This window comes from Suricata suricatta, chromosome 9, assembly GCF_006229205.1.
Source record: "Suricata suricatta isolate VVHF042 chromosome 9, meerkat_22Aug2017_6uvM2_HiC, whole genome shotgun sequence".
NCBI classification, from domain to species: Eukaryota; Metazoa; Chordata; class Mammalia; order Carnivora; family Herpestidae; genus Suricata; species Suricata suricatta.
Genome location: NC_043708.1, coordinates 37,374,800 through 37,381,252, shown reverse-complemented (window position 1 = coordinate 37,381,252; position 6,453 = coordinate 37,374,800).

The following is a 6,453-nucleotide window of genomic DNA, read 5'->3' as shown; positions in this document are numbered from 1 at the left end:
GTCTCTCCACATCCTCGCCAGCATCTATAGTCTCTTGATTTGTTCATTTTAGCCACTCTGATTGGCGTGAGGTGATATCGCAGTGTGCTTTTCATTTGTGTTTCCCTGATGATGAGTGATGTTGAGCATCGTTTCATGTGCCTGTAGGTCTCCTTTGCTTTAAAATGTTATAGCCTGTCATGTTAAAAACCCTAGGAATAGAGAGAAATTACCTCAACTTGATTAAAAATATCTATAAAAATCTGGGGTGCCTGGGTGGCTCAGTCAGTTGAGCGTCCAACCTTGGCTCAGGTCATGATTTCACAGTTGATGAGTTCAAGCCCTGTGTTGGGCTGTGTGCTGACAGCTCAGAACCTGGAGCCTGCTTCAGATTCTGTCTCTCTCTCTCTGACCCTATCCCACTCATGCTCTGTCTCTGTCTCAAAAATAAAATAAAAATTTTTTAAAAATTTTAGTCTATAAAATCTTACAGCTAACATCATACTAAGTGAGGAGAAACTAAGAACTTTCCAACTATAAATCAGGAAAAGGACAAGAATGTCCCCTTTCATTGCTCCTTTTCAACACCATACTGGAAGTCTTACCTAACACATACAACAAGAAAAGGAAATAAAATGTGTACAGATTGGGGAGGAAGAAATAAAACTGTCTTTGTTCAAAGATAACATTATCATCTATGTAGAAAACTGAAAGAATCAACAAAAAAATTTCTGAAACTAGTATGTTATTGTAACAAGGTTACAGGATACAAGGTTAATAATATGCAAAAGTCAATTGTTTTCCTATTTACCAGCAAAGAAACACATGGATCTGAAACTTAAAAAACAATGCTATTTACATTAACACACTCCCACACATAAATTAAATTTTTATTATAAATCTAACAAAATATGTACAAGATCTATATGAAGGAAACTGTAAAACTATGATGTACAGAATCAAAGAACTAAATAAATGGAGAACAATTCCATATTCAGGATAGGAAGGCTCCATCTTGTTAAGATGTCAGGTCTTCCCACTTGATCTATAGATTTAATACAATCCCAATCAAAATCCCAGCAAGTTATCTCATGGATATTGATAAACTGATTCTAAAGTTTATGTAGAAAATAAAAAGGCCCAGACTAGCTAGCACAATCCTGAGGAGAAAAACAAAATTGAAAAACTGATACTATCCAACTTTAAGACTGACTACAAAACTCTGATGGTCAAAACAGTGTGGCATTGATGAAAGAATAGACAAATAGATCAATAGAACAGAATAGAGAGCCCAGAAATAGACCCACATAAATCTAGCCAACTCATCTTTGACAAAGGAGTAAAGGCAATATAATGGATCAAAAATAGTCTTTTCAGTAGATGGTGCTGGAACAACTGCACATCCATGTGCAAAAAAAAAAAATCCAGAAACCGAGCTTACATCCTTCACAAAAATTAACTCAGAAGATATTATAGACCCAAATATACAATTCAAAACTAAGTGATCTTGGGTTTAACAATGGCTTTTTAGGTGCAACACCAAAGGCACAATCCATGAAAGAAATAACTGATAACCTCTACTTCACTAAAACTAAAAACTTCTGTTTTGCAAAAGACAATGTCAAGAGAACAAAAGGCAAGCCACACACAGGAGAACATATTTGCAAAAGACACAGGTGATAAAGGACTGTTAATCCAAAACAGACAAAGAACTCTTTAAGAGTTTAAGATGTAAACTCTAGACACCTGGGTGGTTCAGGCAACAAAGTGTCCAACTCTTGATATCAGCTGAGGTCATGATCTAATGGTCATGAGACTGAGTCCCATGTTGGGTCTGCACTAGGGGTGGAGCCTGCTTATTCTCTTTCCCTCTCTCTCTGCCTGTCCCCTGCTCATCTTCTTTCTCTCTTTCTCTCAAAAATAAAAAATACATTCAACAATAAGGAAATCATCTGGTTTTTCAAATGGGCCAAATACCTTAACAGATAGTTCACCAAAGAAGGTATACAGAGAGAAATTAAGTGTGTGAAAAGATGCTCCATATCATATGTCATCAGGGAAATGCATATTAAACAATAACAAACTAACTAACTAAATAAATAAAACATGTAGAGATACAACTACACATCTATTAGAATGGCCAAAATCTGGAACAATGACAACACCAAATGCTGACAAGGGTATGGAGCAATAGGAACTCTCATACCCTCCTGGGGGAATGCAAAATTATGCAACTACTCTGGAAGTCAATTTGATGCTTTCTTACAAAACTAAACATACTCTTATCATGTCATCCAGCAATTACACTCATTGGTATTTAGTTAAAGGAGCTGAAAATTTATGTCCACATTAAAAAAAAAAAAACAGATATTCATTCATAATTATCAAAACTTAGAACCCACCAAGATGTCCTTCAGTAGGTAAATGGATAAATTCTGGTACCTCCAGACAATGGAATATCATTCAGTGCTAAAAAGAAATTAGCTATCAAGCCCTGAAAAGATGGGGAAGTCTTAAGTGCATATTGCGAAGGGAAATAAGCCAATTTGAAAAGGTTGGATATTGTATGAGGCTAACTGTATGACATTCTACAAACAAAAAACTATGAAGACAGTGGTTATTGCCAACGATGGTTGTGGGGAAGGATAAATAGAAGAAGGATAGAGGATTTTTTAGGGCAGTGAAAATACTCCATATAGTACTATAATGATGGATATAGGCCACTTATACATTTGTCTTAACCCATAGAATGTATACCATGAGTGAATTCTTTTTTTTTATGTTTGTTTGTTTATTCTTGAGAGAGAGAGAGTGAGACAGAGCATGATCAGGGGAGGGGTCAGAGAAAGAGGGGAACACAGAAGCCGAAGCAGGCTCCAGGTTCAGAGCTGTCAACACAGAGCCTGACACAGTGCTCGAACGTATGAGCTGTGAGATCATGACCTGAGCCAAAGTCAGATGTTTAACTGACCGGGCCACCAGGCACCCCTCCAAGAGTGAATTCTATTGAAAACTGTGGACATTGGGTGATTTTGATGCATCGGTATAGGTTCATCAATTACAACAAATGTAGCACTCTGGTGGGAGAGATTGATAATGGAAGATTTTGATAATGGCTATGCATGTGTGGGAGCAGAGGGTATATAGGAAATCTCTGTACCATCTCCTCAGTCTTGCTATGAATCTAAAAAATTAAGTCTCAATAAAAAAAAAGTTATTCTCTGGGGGCACTTGGGGGGCTCAGTCAGTTAAGCGTCTGACTTCTAAGACTGTTTATACCTGATTGTTTATGCCAGAGTGTTTATACCTGACCTTCAGCTCAGGTCATGATCTCGCAGTTTGGGTGTTGGAGCCCCACATTTAGCTCACTGCTGTCAGTGCAGCACCCACTTTGGATCCTCTGTCCTCCTCTCTCTGCCCCTCCCCCACTTGTTCTCTCTCTCTCTCTCTCTCTCTCTCTCTCTCTCTCTCCCTCTCTCTCTCTTTCTCAAAAACACATAAAGATTTAAAAAAAGAAGAAGAAGAAGAAATAATGGAGAGTCTCTGGGGAGGGGCCAAATAATACAGAAAGATCAACAAAGTGGAGGATAAGGAAAAGAACAATGGAGTTGGTGACAGGGAGATCATAGCTGCTTTTTAGAGCAGGTTACTTCCCATATTCAGATCCATCCACCATTCTCCCCTCAACTGCTTCCTCCTTCTGGTTGAATAAAATTGCTGTCAGCAGACCAGCATTCCCAACAGAATAATTAGAAAATCCAAATAAAACACAGAAACTATCCCTTTGAAGGGAGCTGAGAGCTGCTGAGGCAAGGAAAACTGGAAGAGCTAAGGTATCGGAAGGGGAAGAACCTGAAAGTTCTCAGAGCACTTGCAGCAAGCTGAGAATTTCAGGGCAAGATGCTTTGCAAAGTCTGGCTGAGGGCCGCCAAGGAGGGAGAGAAGCCAGTAGTTTTGGTGAAGGACTTGGGAGGGCCTCAAGCGTGCAGTCTGTTTTCCTCTTGAGAACTTGTGCCAAATACTGGGGCTGTTTAGAGCAGGGGTTTTAAAATGCAAGTGGCAACCCTGCCTCTGAAAAGCAGAGCGGAAGGTTTTCGGCAGTCCTGGAAGACTAAGCTTAGAGTTTAGTATCCACCAGGGGAGGGGCCTTGCAGAATACAATAGGCTTTTTGTTGAAGATCAAAGATGAACCAGGTCAGAGATGAACCAGTGGAAGACTGAGATTTACCAGAGCTATAATTCAACCTTGACTCAGCAAATCACCAGAACATGACCAGACACCATCCTGTCAGTTACAGCAGGGAGATGGTAAACCCTCTCTGAAAGAATATATCATCTGACATCTCTCCGATTTAGTATACATAATGTCCAGCATTCAATTAAAATTTACTAGGTATACCAAAGGATGGGATCATGTGGCGGAAAAACAAAGGGGAAAAAGACAGTAGACACAGACTGGAGATCCAGAAGTTAGCTGACAAGGACTGACAATTTGCCACCATTGTTTGTTAAAAAGGAAAAGATGGAATCAATTGCTGCCTGTTCCATGAAACTTTCTTCAGTCCTCTTTTTTTTAGAAGCCATCTTTTCCTCCTCAATATAGTCCTGAAAGTTTATCTGTATTTCTTATTGCACTTACCACCTTATAAAGTGGTATCTTGTAGGTGGTTAAAAGCATGGAGTTTTTGAAGTCCTATCTGGCTCAAATTGAAGATTGGCTGCATGTTAGCTACATGACCTTGGACAATTTACTTATCTTATCTGAGCCTCAATTTCCTTATCTATAAAAGGGAGTCAATATAGCACATTCCCCATAATGTTGTTTTGACGTATTCACACTAACTCAGTTGCAATGAAATGTATCTAATTTTTAGTTACCTGCTCTAGTTTTCCTTATAAACTCCTGCCACTGAGTAGTGTGAAAGTAATTTTAATTTTTGTTTGATCTACTAATTTTATACTGATCTAATGCCTTGAATACTTCCTTAGGAATCTCACTTCTTTGGGAATAAATGTTAGGCCTTTGCTTCTTTCCTCCAACATAGTGTCTGGGCATATGAGGAAAGGTCTGTGGGTCAGTAACTTTGGGACAGCAAAGGAGAAGTAGGGTCCTTAAAGCCATTGAGAGAGAGAACTAGGTCCATTTTGATCTCTGCTGTGTGGTAGGTGGATCTGTCTGCTCTGTGGAGTGGTTAGCGGTGATGTGCCCTTGGTCCCATCTGGTCATTTGGGGTCAATGGGCTGGTGCTACCAACTGTATTCCAGAGCTCCAGCCACTTGCCTCCAGCCCAGAGACTCCTTCCATTTCACAGCAATTTCAGGCTTCTGTCAAGTCCCCAAACTTCTTAGTAATTCTACACCTCCTCACTGGGATGTTAAAAAATTATCAACTGTTTCAAAAATAGGTGCCCTCATTCCCTCATTTCCTGTTCTTGTCCTTCATGGGACTTTAGTAAGTTGGCGACTTTATATTTTCATTTCATAAACATTCATTTAATGTTTTCTTCCATAGAACATTGCAGTCTTGGTGGTGGTGGGGAATCATGGCCCATTTTGCTCATCATTATATTTCTAGTCCCTCGCATCACAGGTGCTCAATCAATACTGCTAAATAAATAAATAAATGAGAAAGTTCTAACTTCAGGGCCCTAAAATTGAAGAACAAAGATGATCTTTCCTCAAATCATTTCTCATCCACACCAGGAAACTTTGTTAGTTTCCTACCCAATAGCAATACTTCATGTTTTCTTTGCTATCAGAATATGGATGTTGTTTAATTAACAAAATGCCCAGCCCAAAGACTAAATCAGGAATTGGTCTAAATCAATCATGCCATCCCATTCCCTTGCGGCAGTGATGGATCAGAATAGGTATGACATGTTTTTCCAGCTAATGAGCTAGATAGAGATGTCTAGCTAGAAAGAGATGTCTGATGGCTTCTTGGAAAGATGTTTGTCCTTGATGGAAAGGAAGAAAAATATGTAGAGGGTTCTCTTTAGCCACTTCTGCCCCGACCCTTTACTTCTTAAATGTGGTAGAGTAGGTCATGTTTATAATGATAGAACTATCTTGAAACTATGGGGGAAAGACCTGAAGAAATGCCAAAATGACCTCATTGAACTTCTGTACCAACATGGAACTACCTCGAAACTTCTTATGTAAAATCATAAATGCCTTTATTATGCAGGCTATTTTTTGAATTTTATATTATAGAAACCAAAATATTTTTCTCAAACTAATATACTTTGAATCAAACATAATTTCACATGAATTCCATGACCTAAAGCTGGATAAGCAGATGAGTGGTCCTGTTTTTGCCCCCATATAAGTTATATTCTGATCTCAAACATAATTTTCATTAACGTTCTAGGCTACAAGTCAGGTATGGCTTTAGGTAACATCTAGAAAGCCCCTTGAACAAAGAATATCTAAATGGTAGATAGCTTACAGGTCAAGGGAAAGGGATGAGGAGGT